Source organism: Crocodylus siamensis, chromosome 3 (genome assembly GCF_052110815.1).
Source record: "Crocodylus siamensis isolate JL-2025a chromosome 3, ASM5211081v1, whole genome shotgun sequence".
In the NCBI taxonomy this organism is placed as follows: domain Eukaryota; kingdom Metazoa; phylum Chordata; order Crocodylia; family Crocodylidae; genus Crocodylus; species Crocodylus siamensis.
The window spans coordinates 6,321,320-6,336,524 of NC_143397.1; positions in this window are offsets into that span (position 1 = coordinate 6,321,320).

A 15,205-nucleotide genomic window follows, 5' to 3' on the forward strand; every position below is an offset into this window, starting at 1 on the left:
CTTGAACCTTTTTCTTATGCACCTAAGTTTGCAAAGCAAACAGCATGGATGCCAGTGGAGTACATACTCAGTGAGCTAGATATGGTACCATACCCAGGGCAGAAATGAGTGTGTGGGGCTTATTTCTTGGCACTTCCAGGCTTATTCTTCAGGAAATATAGACATAGCCTTGTGGTGATTATATCTGCTATTTGTGTGTGTTTGCAAAACTGTTGGCACTTGTAGACAGGCTGGTAAATCTTTACATTGTCACAAATTTTAGATCGTTCATCCCAGGCACTACCTTGCTATTTTGCCATTCCCATATTACTATTTCCATGCTGGACAGTTTCAAGTACCGTGAGCTCATAAGCAACACATCATCATGTGACTTAGGTGAATCACCACAACATTTAGGAAGCAGACATCAAGAGCAAATACTTCACAAACAACTCATGAGCAGAAAAGCATATGTACCAATTACTGGTTATAGTATGAATGCATTCAAAGAAGAAAATCAGGGTTGGCTTGCAATTGACTCTCTTGCCAGAAAAAAAAATTAAAGAACTAATTGCTTAATGGAGACATTTTGATATGCATATTCTGGATGCGGTATGAGAGTCAAGGAGATGACTGAAGAGAATATGAAACAAATAAATGAAAAAAACCCCCCAGCGTTTGTAACGCATCGTTCCACAATCTCTGTTGCTTTGTTGGTTTCATTTATGATTCAACAAAACCTGAACCACCTATTGCTCGCTAAGCAATATACAGATGATTCAGCTTTTGATGAGTCTTAAATGGGGATGAGTCAGTAGGGAAGAGAAATTAACATATTGGCTCAGTCCACGTATTTCTGATGTACTCCCAAAATACATTTCCATCATATTTCACTCTGTGCAAGGGAGTGCAAAGATAGGTATCAAGTTATTAGCACGAAAGTGGCCATGCTAATGAGATGATGTAATGTTAGTTATGAGAGTGATTATGACAAGGACGGTTAATTCATTCCGTCGGCCTGCCGTGAACAGTCTGGGATGGCTGTTCTTCTGGCTGATACACGTGGTACCGGACAACCAAGAACATCCAGAACTAACCCCCTGAGGTGCTACAGCATGGGCCATTATCATACAGCCAGGGAAGGCCACAAACAACCCGTATCTTATGCAGATCAGCACAGAGTGGGAAAAAGCAACCAGGAGCTGGGAGAGAAATGCTTTTCTCCTCCTATCCTGTGAGAATTTCTGAGATTTTGAAAAATGAACCTGCCCTGAAGCAGGACAAAAGGTCAAAATCCTGATCAATTTTCACACCATAAAAATAAAGGTAAAGTCATTCAAAATAATTTGTTTAAATAGTTTTGAAGTATTCCATTGTGCTTTTGGCTTCTTTTTTAAAAACATTTTTCAAACCTTATCCTTTTTATATTGTTTATATAATATATTTAACAATATATTTTCCTCCATTATTTTTAATTTATCAAATCATACACTTCCCTGAAGAAGGCATCGGCATTTTCCAATTAAAAACATTTTCAGTGACATTTTCCCATCACACACTCTCAGAGGGGGCAACATAAACATCTAGGAAATGCCTGGTGCTGCAGAACCAATTACCTATTTCTCGAGCTCTGAGTAATCCCAGTTTGAGCGGAGCGATTATGGAGTTCATCAAGGCTGGTTCCTTCTGTGGGGTCAATCCATGTTCTAAGTTCTTTAACTGATCGTAGTTATACACTAGTTATACAGAAAAAAAGGCTTTTTTTCCCCTTAAAAACTTGTAAGTGGCAAGGAACTGTGATAAAAAAATACACTTGCTGCAGAGATTTCGGGGCAGCGATAGTTCCTTCCCTAGGGATGTAAAGCAGGCAGAGACCCAAGATGAAGAGTTGCCTTGGGTTTCCCATACTGTAGGGAATTGGGAAGTGATTGAATAGTCTACAGTGCAGAGAAAAATCCAGGGGTTGCAGTGGACCATAAATTGATCATGAGCCAACAATGGGCCAATGTTAAAAAAGCCCCAAACACACTGGGTTGTATGAACAAATGTCACTTTCAAATCAAGGGAAGCAAGTCCCCTGCTCTGTCTGTCACTGCTGAGACCTCCTGGAGTACTAGGGCCAGTTGTGGGGCCACACTTCAAGAAAGTTGCAAGCAGATTAGAAAGAGTCCAGTGGAGAGTGACACAAATTATTTAGAGGCCTGGGGAAGTTGAATTATGAGGAAAACCTGCAAGAACTGTGATTATTTAGTCTGGAGGAGAGAAGACTGAGGGGTGTTTTGCTAGCAATCTCCAAATACCTGAAGGGTGATTATAAAGAGGACGGAAAGAGGCTATTTTTTGTGGCCATAGGGGGGCAATGGCCTCAAGCTGCAGCAGAGGAATTTTAGGTTGGAGATTAAGATAACTTTTTTTTCCCTATGAGGGCCGTTAAGTATTGGAAAAAAGCACGTAAAGCAGCTTTGGGACCTCCATGGTTGGAAATTTTCAAGAGCAGGTTGGGTAGACCCTTGACTGGGGTGCTTTAGGCAGGGATGATCTTGCCCTGAGTAGAGAATTGGAGGAGATGACCTCAGCCCTGCTTTCCTATTGTGCCATGATACAGTAAAATAACTCTAGATTTACACCAAATGAATAAGAGTTGAACTAGACCCTTGCCCTTTGTATCCACTTGTAAAAGTGCCAAGGCTACAGATCCTCCTGCCTCGTATGCTCTAAATATTGAATAATCATTTCTACCAAAGCTCATACAGCTCATACATTTTTTTCCTACTAGTTAAAGAGGACTTTTATTAAAACGGGAAGAAAAACCTCACTCACCTCCCAGCTTCCTCATTAGTGCTTAATGGGATTTATTCCATTGTGTCAGTTGTGTTAACTTAGCACTTTACCTTCACTGTTTCCTGCACAATTTTCTGTGCTCAGATTTAGTTGGACAGCAAAGCTATACAATCTATGGCCATAAAGAATATATTGAATCTGATAATCTTGGTAGTATGCTGCATTGGCCCTTTGAGTGTGGGAGTGGAGGAGAGCAGTAGATGAAAAAAAATCACTTAAAGTCATACTGTGCAATGTAATTGTGCAAGCCCTTTATTAAGGGTTGAGGTTTAGTGGCAGAGCTGTTAAGGTGTCTTGCTTTAACTCCAGAGGTCTGAATTCAGGTTATTTCCCTTTCTGCCTCAACCTCAGTCTCATACCAAAGACAGGCTCCAGTCCATCCAGCTGTAGTGGGTACCTGATGATTTGAGCTAAGGAGTCTAATATGGCCAGAAAAGGTTACCTTATAGAAACATAGTTCCCTTGTATAAAACTCAGTACAGAAATACGAGTATGTGGGCATGTTGTAGCTCTTGTTTCCTGCCGTGCTCCCAAATCCAGATCTAGGTATGAGTATAAGAGGAATTCTAACACCTTTAAGGGACATTTGGCCCAAGTCCCTTTGTTTAGGTTTCTTATTGTATATTTATAGCAGCATGAATGACTTTCAAAGATACGGAGACATCTAAATAGCTGGAAATTAGGGAGGACTGGCTTGTCTAAGAGAGACAACCCTGAGTTTCCAGGACATTTGATCTTGTCTTGAACCAGAACTTCCTCACAGTTTCACAACTGCCTTGGAGAAAGAAATGGGGAATCATATAAACATAGGCAATGTTTACCATCTTTAGTCACACTGGGAGTGTCTACACACACAATTAATAAGACTGAATGAGCTCTGGCACAATTTGAGGCAGAGTAAACTAGTCCCAACGTCACCATCTACACATACATTTAAGCACAGAAATTTACACTCCCGTTGCATAGTGTCAGCGTGTGATGGAACTATTCTACACTGGAGTAAATTACTCTGCTTTGCCCTAATTGAAGTACACATGTAGACAGTGATGCTTTACTGCACAGTAAATTAGTTTACTTAACAATAAAGCTTACGTGCAGATGCACCCACAGGGAGCATCCAGGCAAGCACGGACATGCGGTAGTGACACCATAGATCCATCTGTGGTACCACACACTGCACATGCAGACATTTCTAATGCTGCTATTTTGTAGCACAAGTGGCTGGTTTTCGATCCTGGGAGATCCAGGGGTCAAAAAAAAAAAAGCCAAAAAAAAGCAGGGTGATGCATATGGTGGCATTGAATGCCAGCCAAAACTAGAGCCTGGCCTGCTGGATCCATGCTCCAGCTGCTGGCCAGGCTTCCTGCTTCAGGAGTACTGTGGCTACAGCTCCCAGAGGCCTCCAGGACCCCAAGTATGGCTCCAACAACAAGAATAATAATGATGAAGATGACAGAAAAGGGACAGAATAAATTGAGTGTGCCAAATTCATTTTAAAGTATATAATTGGGACAAGAAACTTATTGTTAAGAGTGGTCAATAAATAGCAGCTCATACTTGTTGGCCTCAGCCTCCCCTACCCCACATAGGGTAATGCGAAGCACTGCAGAGAGTGTATGGCACGGGCATTCCCCGGGGACAAGTAGCAGCAGCACAAGGTGTGCCACTGCTACTTGTTCCTGGGTAAATACATGTTCCCACCAGCGTTCCCTCTAAGATGCATGGTGTTTGTGGTCATGCAGGCACATCTGGCAGCATGGCATGAGCACACCTGCACAGCCACACGTGCCACACAGCTTAGAGGGAATGCTGGTTCCCAGTCATCTGGATGCTCCCGTTGGGTCTTATTACTTAAATAGAAGTAGTGTTTGAATCAAAAGGAGCATTATGGCACAGGGGTTAATATGTCTTTCTAGACCTCTAGAAGTATGAATTTGAGCCTCACTCTGGATGTTACTGAAGGCTACCATTGGCCAGTTCAACTGTCATGGCAACCTAGTCAGCCTGGCTGGGAAGAGAAAGATACCTAGACATGTCTTTAACTACGTCATTCAACTGTGTGCTGGTTGTTATGGAAACTGATGTCCCTTAAACACACTAGCATGATGGGGCCACTGAGTTTGGGAAACACTTTTCACCTCCATTTTTTTTGGAAGGTAGCAAACAAGATGAGGAAAATGGCAAGAACCTAATCATGTGTTTAGATATCTATTGGGTGTGTCTACACATGCATTAAACTGTGACTACAATTTATGTGCATTAACTTAATGTGGATTAAGCAGGCTTAGGCAGGCATCTACATGTGCAGGCATTAAAGCATATTAACACTGCATATGGACTGACTTGGGACTAAAGTTAGTCTCAGGTCAGTCCAGACACAGAGTTTTAATACATTTTAAGGTGTCCCGCTTTGACTACTCACACCTAAATTTTGATACCTGCATTAAGAGGTATCAAATTTAGGCATAGTTATCCCCAAATCACCATTTTTACAGCATATTAAGAGTGTGTACATATAGATGTGCACCCTAATGCACTTTACATTTAGGCTAATGTGCCTTAAAGCATCATGTGTAGATACACCTACTACAGATCACTTTCTGTGCTTTTAAGCCTGGAGGTCTAACAATATTTATCAAAATATTGCTTCTTCAATGTGCCCCAAAATGTGTTGTTTATTCTTATTCTATTCTTGAATATGCATCATTAATTTGAGCAGGGACCAGAGTCTATACCATAGGACAAAGGCAGCAGACCGTACAACACATATATTAAAGATCTACCCTGGACACCTGCCCAAGTTGAAAAATTTCTGTTGAAACTACCTGGTACATGTTTGTGAAAAATTAATACATTTATGGAGAGCAGGTTGGGTTCACTTATAACCCACTACTAGGGGCTGTCTTTGTGTAATGATAACTCCCCACTAGGTCTTCCATAGCATATGAAACTGAGAGCTTCACCATCAAAACCACAGATCCTTACTATTTGAGCTAAAGAACTAACTTTAGGAGCAGCAGCACTTTCTAGAAAGGGAAGCAAATTTTCCATTGAAACATTTTTTTTTTCCCCCATGAATGAAAATTTACACAAATATACACACATTAGACGTCCCGCCCCCGCCAGCCGGTTTTTCAGCCATGTCATTGATTTGGTATGTTTTCATTAAAAACACCATAGCTTCCCATGGTTTTTATTTTTCTATTCTTTCTAACGTTTTCCCTGAAAACACTGATTATAGTCTAACTTGCTCCTGTAACTTGAATGGGAATCAATCACAGAAGACTTACCCACATTGGACAATCTCACATAAAAGCATCATTTATGTAAAACCTAAATAGCATTTTCCCTCAGTTTGGGACAAGCACAAACAATATGACTTCTTTTTTTTTTGAGTTTTTCATTTTTCAAATTTTCAGTTGTCCAACAAAAACATTTTTTGATGAAAATTGCTTGGTGAAAATCTTTGCACTATCAGAAAGTCCAATTTTCAATCAAAAATATTTTGGTGGAAAATTTTTATTCATTTCTCCAGTATTTATTTTATTGTGTGATTACATATTTGGATTCTAAGCAACTTAAGCACAGGAAGTGCCTTTTAAATCCCATCCCTTTGACCTGACCTGAAGAAGTATGAACCACAGCTCTGGCAAAGAAGAGCACCCATGTTTATGAACTGTCCTGTATACATATGTCAGACCAAGGAACAGGTCCTCCCCCTGTGATCTGGGCTTATACAGATTTACTCCAGCTTCAATTCCTGTTGGTTATGTGGGTGATCATCTAAACTTTATAGTGCTTATCCGACCTGACTCTCAACTCTGAATGTTCCATGACTCCCCTCCCTACAAAGTAGTCGGCAGAGCCAATTGCACCTTGTTGTGCATCTGTAGGTGCTTCATAAACAGTTCCAGGGAGGAGATTCTTCCTCTCCATGCAGCACTGGTCAAGCCACAGCTGGAGTACTGTGTCCAGTTCTGGACGGTGCAGTTCAAGCGGGATGCAGACAACCTGGAAAGGGTTCAAATACGAGACACTCATTTCATTAGAGGCCTGCAAGGAAGGCCCTAAGAGTAAAGGCTAAGGGATCTTAATCAGCCTCTCCAAGAGAAGGCTGAGGGGGGACCTTGTGGTGGCATACAAATTCATAAGGGGTGAGCAATGTTTCCTCTAAGGAGCAGCGGTCCATGGGTGCACCACCTCGGTCTGTGAGTGCACTGCCTCAGTCCAGCATGGGATACTTACTGAAGGGGGCTGAGGGCTGGAAGCCAGGGGCTGGGGACATGGGCCAGAGGCTGGAGCTGAGGGCTGAGGCTGGATGCTGGAGCTGGGGAGCCGGGGCCTGGAGCCAGGGGCGGTGGCTGGGGCTGGAGCCGGAGGCCAGGGGCTTGAGGCTGGGGCCAGGGGCTGGTGCCAGGGGTTGGGGCCAAGGGCCAGGGGCCAGAGGCCAGGGGCTGGAGCCGGGAGCTGGGGGGCAGAGGCTGGAGCTGGGGGCCAGAGGCTGGAGCCGGGAGCTGGGGGCCAGTAGCTGGAGGCTGGGGCTGGGGGCCAGGGAGTGGGGCTGGGGGGCAGGGCATGGGGCCAGGGGCTGGAGCCGGGGGCCAGTGGCTGGGGCCTGGGTCCAGGGGCTGGAGCCGGGGACCAAGAGCTGGAGCCAGAGCTTGGCATGAGCTTCCTGGCTCTGGGGAAGTGCTCCACTCCCCTGCATGAGGGCTGGGGAGTGTAGCACTTCCCTGGAGCTGACAAAGCCTGCACCAGCACCCACACCAGCCTCCATCCCTGCCTTACCACACCCCGCTGGCTCCAGGACACTGTTACACAACCCCACCCTGACGTCACATGGCTCCTTGCTCCCCAAGGTGATGCGGGGGAGTGGAGTAGTGTCCCAGAGCCAGCGGAGCCTCACTCAGGGCAGGCAGGGCTCCTCCCTGAGGTGAGACAAGGCAGGGATAGAGGCTGGGGCAGGGGCCTGGCTCGGGCTCTGCCAGCTCCACCGGCTCTGGAGAAGTGCTTCACTCCACGGCCCTGATGTTTAGTTGTGCACGGCTGCGCATGCGCGTGCCTTGGAGGGAACTTTGGGGGAGAGTAACATGAAGTAGGCGGCTGTCTATTTACCAGGGCACCCCCTGGAACAACAAGGAACAATGACCATAAGCTACTGAAGAAAGGGTTTAAACTGGACATTAGAAAAAACTTCTTCACAGTTGGGGTTGCCAAGATCTGGAATGGGCTTCCAAGGGAGGTAGTGCTCGCCCCATCCTTCGGGTCTTCAAGAGGAGACTCGACAGGCACCTGAATGGGATTACATGACCCCAGGTTTGGTGACCTTTTTCTTGCCTGCCAGGGGCAGGGGGTTGGACTAGATGGCCCACTGAAGTCCCTTCTGACCCTAAAGTCTATGAATCGATGAATCTATCAGTACAACAAATACATGACAATGAATTGAGAGTTTATCAGTAACAGGAAAACAGTCTGAGAAATGCATGCATCCTGTTCCAGTGATACAGCACAACACGATTGAAGCTCTCTTTTGAAGAACACCTTACAGCAAAACTAAAGTGTTCACAAGACAGAAGGGATTGGAAGAAAGACAATGAAGCTGACGTTATGAGCAGCATGATACCTGTTGGATTGAAGGAAGATGTACCCGGAGTCTTGACCTTGGGACCTGTTTGCTTTAGAAAGAGGCAGTTATGTTCAGAGGAATGAAAAGGCTGATTCCATGGGACTAAGCTAAAGCAAACCTACTTGGTAGGTTCACTGCACAAGACAGACATTACTGGCAGAAGCAAGGTGACAAATGTCCACAGTGTATAGTCTGCTAAAAAGATAAAATATAAATAAAGTGCAGGCAGCTGCGGAGAAAAGCTATGGGCTGATATAAAACCCTCAGTAAAATTAATAACTGCCCTTGATGGTAGCTATAGAAAAATAAAGATTATACCACTTTTGCAAGTATGAGTTACTCTTTATTGGCCACTTTTAACAACAAGTTTCTTGCCCCAATTATATACTTTAAAATTAATTGGGCACACTCGATTTGCTCTGTCCCTCTTCTGTCAGCTTCACCGTTATTATTCTTGTTGTACAAGGCACCGTTTTACAACCGACTGTCTGTCTAAGCCAGGGCTTCAGGGTCAAATGTTTGGAGTTAGGCTTTAATAGAACCTCTGAATAGCACACAACATTTCCCAGCCCTCACAACTCATTCTCCTTTAAAAACAATCCCAGAATCTACATTTAAGGAAAAGAGTATCAGAGGTTGCAGTTAAATTAACAGAAGCAAAGGCTTTGTGGAAAGAACCAAACTAATAGGATGTCTGGTCCCCTGTGTAGAGTAGTAGGTAGGGGGCCCAGGTTGTAATGCTGGTTCTATTGTGTGACCTGGATCTCTGCTGCTTCGCCTGTTTGTGGGCGCATCCACATGTGCAATAAGGCACTTTTCCTAACACACATTAAATTTAGTACCTCCGATGTGAGCTACTAAACAAATGTGCATTAGGCTACCTTAACGCATGGTAATGAATGTGCATGGTTTTTAAGTGACACTTAATACACAGTAGCCTATTTTACTGCGCATTAGCGGAATAGCACTTATTTACATGACGCTTTAATGGGCAGTAAAATAGGCTACTCATTATAGCACATGTGTAGATGCCCCCTATTTCTCTTCCAAGTCTTTGACTTCCAAAGCTCTTCAGGGAAGGGGATGTTTCTCATTATGTGTATACACATCAGGAAGTAGAGGGACACTTTAATACCTGTTGGGACCCCAAGGGACCATGGAATACAGTTTTGGGATTTGAGGAGGAAAGATGTGATGACCAACAATCCTGGGAGAGCTTTAAACATATGGCCCTGCCCTGCAAAACATTACACATGAGTAACCCGGACATATGCAAATAGCATCACTGACTACTTGACTAAATCAGAATTAAGCATATGAGTTAGGGTGAAGGATCAAGACTTAGGTAATGTTCTTGATATCCTTTTCCTGTTAAATTGTATAACCAATGTATTGCAATATCTGAGTTGAAGTTTCCTGTTTACACGCTTACTTTTTAAGTGAGTCTCTTAAATTACTCAGTTTACCTAGCCATTGCAGGGTATGCGTATGAAGTATACAGTAACTATATTGCCATTCTCTGATATAGGGCTTATGCCTGTATTTCCTTCCTGTCTCAGGGCTACCCAAATAAGACGCTGTACTTTAAGTTTAAACAGAGGGTAAGATCGGAGGTCATTGAAAATAACAACACACTCCTCTAGCACTTGATATAAAATAGTGATGTCTTCAAATGGCAGTAGTAAGAAGCTTTTAATCTCTTGATAGACTAGTTCTTAAATACAAAACTGACCATGCAACTTAACCAGGGTACTCCAGATGCTGCACTTTCCTGACTCTAGATCTATGGTGCCACCGGACCAGCCATCTTCAAGTGGTTCCTGCTACAACAATCGGCCATGAAAATAGCAGAGAGAAGACATATACTGAGGACACTAATGAAGGAATTGGAAGAGGGAGGTCTAGGACTGGGGTGCTACGTCCTTCTAGGACTCTGTCTATGTAATAATGCTCTTCATCTTGCTTCCTAAAAATTGAACACCCTCTTCAGTCCACAGCATCATGACACCTGCTAGGTTTATGGGGGGAAATAATACTGGATATAGTCAAAGTCTGACCTTGTGTCTAAAGTCCAAGGCTAGAATTGAGGGCAAGGGGTTGGGGTATTAGTTCTATGGGATTTCCTGTTTAAGTACAGACAAGTTACTTAACTTCTGAGAATCTCAGTTTTCCCTCCATAAAATTGGTCCAATATTACTGTACTAGTTCACAGGGTTGTCATAGTGAACAATAAAGTACTTAGAGCTGGTGGAAGATTTTTTTTATTTTTTTTTTGGTATTATGGTATTATTATTATTATTGCCTGAAAAAAAAATAAATACGAAAATGTAAGAGCTATTTTAATTCAAACATCTCTTTAGAAGTCTGAACTTTTCAGGGGTGGGGGGGTAGGCAAGGGGGAGTTCAGTCAATGAAATATTTGGTTTTACAGAATTTCAGAATAATTTGAGCCAAAAAAGCGGGGGGGGGGGGGGGGGGGGGGGGGGGGGAGTTGAATGAAAAGAAGAGATCAGCTTGAAAGCTGGACTGCATTAATGTTTGCAACAGGCTTTGAGATAAATCAGGTGTTAAGTGTTACACAAAACTCAAAGTACTGTATTGTGACCTCAGTAGGTTCTTGATGTCAACCACTTGGAAACTGAGCAGGTTTTTATGGAGATAAGAGCAAAAAATTCTCCCTTTTCCCCTGAACGGACTCTCTGGACTCTTCTTCATTTGTGTGCTGCTGCTAGTTCCAGATACAAAACAGAGACCTAGTTTAAGTATGATCCTATTGCAAGTACAAAGGTTAAGCATGTATCTAATATTATGTCTGCCCCTTTTTTTGAAATTCATTTATATGATGAATCCAACCCTATGCATGTGTCTCTCCACTGCATAGAATGGTAACATTTCTCCCCCACCAGAAGTTTAAATTGACCTAAATTTGTTGAATTTAATTTGACAATTGCATTGTGTTCAATTCCTGCCTGCAAAAGGTTCACTAAATGGGACAGAGATTCCTAGAAACCCTGGTAGCAATGAAAAGCACTAGCTTTTGTTGAGAAAACCAAAATATAATAGTTTGCCTAGGGTATTCCAAAGGGAATATACACAGCTATTGAGGTTAGAAATAATTTTGCCCCTGAAAGCATATAATTATTTCAGTACAGGAAGCTTTTCTTTTTCTTCTTTTTTTTTTTTACTTTCAAGCAGCAGAAAAGGGTTAATTTGATTGGAGGTAAAGTAAGAGAGGCTAACTATGCATCATAGAAGAGCTTTCCTTTTCCCTGTGTATATCACCATGCAAACATGTACCACAGGTATGAATAACCACATTTGAACACTGGAGAGCTGAGGTGAGGTGCAGTAAGTGGTAGGCCTTGAAAAACCTTTTTCCCTCAGTCATGGAAGCATAGTGAGACAGAGGGTGCATCTACACACTCATTAATGCACCTTACTGCACATTTAGTTGACTACTTCCTTAATAAAATCCAAAGTAAGTGCACAGTACCTAGAGTGACTGTGCAGTCATGTTGGTGCACAGTTATTTAATGACGTGTACTGCGCACTAGACTATTAGCATGCTTTTTACCATGACACGCTGCTGTGCAGTGTTACTAGGCTAATGCGCAGTAAACATCTTGTGTAGACGCACCCAGAAAGGAGGGTAAGGATAGGGCCCAGGTTTGCAAGGGGGAGAGAGGTACCGTACAATATGAACCCCAAGATCCCAATTTCTGATTTCCTTACTGAGCTAGGTAGCAACTGAGTTCGATGGGGCTATCTGAAAATTAGCATTATACAGCCTGGGACCTAATTCTTGCTTTCCGTGTCTCCATACCATACAGGATCAGACTGGACAGCTGGTCTTCCATCCCTGCAAGTGTTGCATTTACCAAGCTCTGACTACAGAGTATTGAGAGAGAGAGAGAGAAAGCACTGGCGAGGTTTAAGAGCTGACTGCTCCACTCTTCTTCTGATTGCTTAAGGGATTCATACCAGATAGACTATAATTCTGGTATCCAGTGTGGATTTTGGAGGAAAAAAAGAAAGGAGCTGATTATTGGATCATCTGTTTTATTAAATGCATAACTCAGTGTACTGAGTCACTTAATGCAGGAAGGCTTATAGTCTGAATAAAGATGGTATTTACGAATCACAGAAGAATTCAGACAAAACAGTTGTTTCTCCAGTGGAGCTGGGCGTAGAAGTCAAATTTGTTTCCTCCCCTCTTTCCCAGCCCCTCAAAATTCATATATATTTTTAAGGATGTTATTTAGAATGATTCACCTGTTCAGTGAGGATGGGGAGGAGTGACAGCGGGGGACAGCTTTTTAAAGGAGCCACACAAATTTGATAAGGAAGGAGTCACACTCTGCACCAAAAACACGTGGGGAAAATAACTGATGAGCAAACTGATAAATAATTCATTCAAGGGGTCTGCCTTAGGTCCAGTGTTGTTTAATGTCTCCATTCATGATTTGGATTGTGGGATACAGTGCACACTTAGTAAATTTGTAAATGACACCAAAGTGGGTGGAATCAAGGACGCTTTGGAAGGCAGGACAAGAATGATCTGGATAGGTGAGGAAACTGGTCCACAATCAATCAGATGTGATTCAGCAAGGATAAGTGCAAAGTCCTGCATGTGGGAAAGAAAAATTGCATGCACAAATACAGGCTAGGGATGCCCCTTATTCAGAAGTCAAAGCCCCCACCCTGGCCCTGCTGGTGCCCCTCACTCCTGACCCACAGCCCCATGCTCCCTCCATCCCTGCCCCTGCAAGCACAGGCACTGGCCCCATTGCCACTGGGCCAGCCACGCAGCTCCCTGGTGCTGCCCCTCTGCAACCTCCCCTCCCCCTTCCCCTACTGGAAGAGCATGCATCTGGGACATACGTCTCCCCTGGCCTGCAGCAGCCCTGGACACCCCCCACCACACACATGCAGACACACAAACACACACGCACACACACACAACCCCCGTTCCCCCACAGACTTACCTGCATCCAACTGCTGGGCTGCTCCCACCCCCAGCCTGGCTACATGCCGACTGCATGGTGTCTGTGTTCACCCCGCCTCCAACCTCCTTGCTGCCAGCCCCAAGTAGCTCCTTGTTGGGGCAAACCGGGAGCAGAGCAAATCCTGGACATTTGATTGATTTTTTAAAAACCGCCTGGACCGAGATTGGAGGATCTAAATTGAGGGTTTGTCTGGGAAAAGCAGACATATGGTAACTCTAGCCAACAGTGTTCTCTTGCTCCAAATAAAGCCAGAAGCATCCTGAGTTGTATTAACAGGAGTTTCAGTTGAGAATCAACGGAAGTGATTTGATAACAGTCTTCTAATACTTGAAGAGCAATTACAGAGAGCATGTCTTATCTCCGTGGCTGTAGGGGACAGGCCTAGGAGCAATGGCATTAAACTGCAGCAGGGGAAATGCAGGTTGGAGATTAGCAGGAATTTCTGACAATGAAGGTGGTCAAGCATAGGACCAAGCTGCCTAAAGAGGTTGTGAAATCTCCATCTTTGGAAGTGTTCAAGCACAGGTTAGGGGTGGGGTGGTTTAGTTGGGCTGGGGTGGTTTAGTTTTAGGCAGGGCTGATCAATCTTTCCTTAAGCAGGCCTGGACTAGACGTCTTCATGGGGTCCCTTCCAGCCCTACTTTCCTATGACCCTATCCAACAAAGGTGGTGGGGAAAGGTCCATATTTGAGCCATGATAATTTATATGAGTTCATGAGCAGGGATTTGAATTGTGGGGTCTTAATGAAGAGCACTTCACAGCAGAGCCAAGAATGACTATGTGCAGCTCTGTGTTATCCTGGAGGTCAAAGGAAATGATGACCTCCTTCTGGCCTCAACCTCTGTGAATCTACGCATGGGCAAAACGGTTCACCTGAGTGCATCTGACTGGAGGTTTGTGACCTGTGGGTGGGAGGAGAGATCGACAAACTCAAAGTTACTCTGTAGCGATGCCAAAGATCTGGATGACTTATGAAACCGTTTCCGTCTCGGACTCAATGGATGATTCCTTGGCTTTGGCCATGCTTTTGAAACAAAACTCATGATGTCCTCACCTGGAAGAAAGAAGCCCTCCTTCAATGATTTCATCCCCTAGAATTTGTTTCCTTCCTCCCTTTCTGGTTGGTTGGATATGTGGCTGCTTTTTGACATGGCAAGCTCTCATTGGTCCTGAGACTTCCAGCTGTGTGGGTTTACATTCTGTACTGAACAGAGCACTATACCAAAGTATGAGGAGCAAGGGGGAGGGAAGAGGGGAGGTGGGCATGGAGAGGGTTAATTCTGAAAGACTACCAGGAAAAAAAAAAAACTGTGTAGAGTGGGAAATTAGTCAGCAGAGACCTGACAAAGTGCTTCCTACACATGCTGTTCTGTCAGGCTGCACAGCTTCTTCTGCTTCAGAGGTAATTACATAGATTTTCTGTCTTGTACTTGCAAAAACACAGCACAGCACTCCACCACTGCTTGTAGCTCAGTGCTTCAGGGCTCCAGCTGCATGGGGCTGGAAAATGTTTACACAATTTCTTTTAAGGTTTTTTAAACCACAAGAAGGGATGTGGCTGCCTCTTTATCTGGGGCGGTGGGGGATGGTGGGGCACTTCTTCATGCTAAGGTCCCTTCTGAAGACAAGCCCAGACGCCGGGACAGGCTTAACGTTAAGCGAATACAATTGTTTCCTTCAAAAGCAAGCTGATCTTTGAGGGTTCTTTAATTGCCTTGACAGGGAACATTTTAATTAGAAAGGGGCTTACAA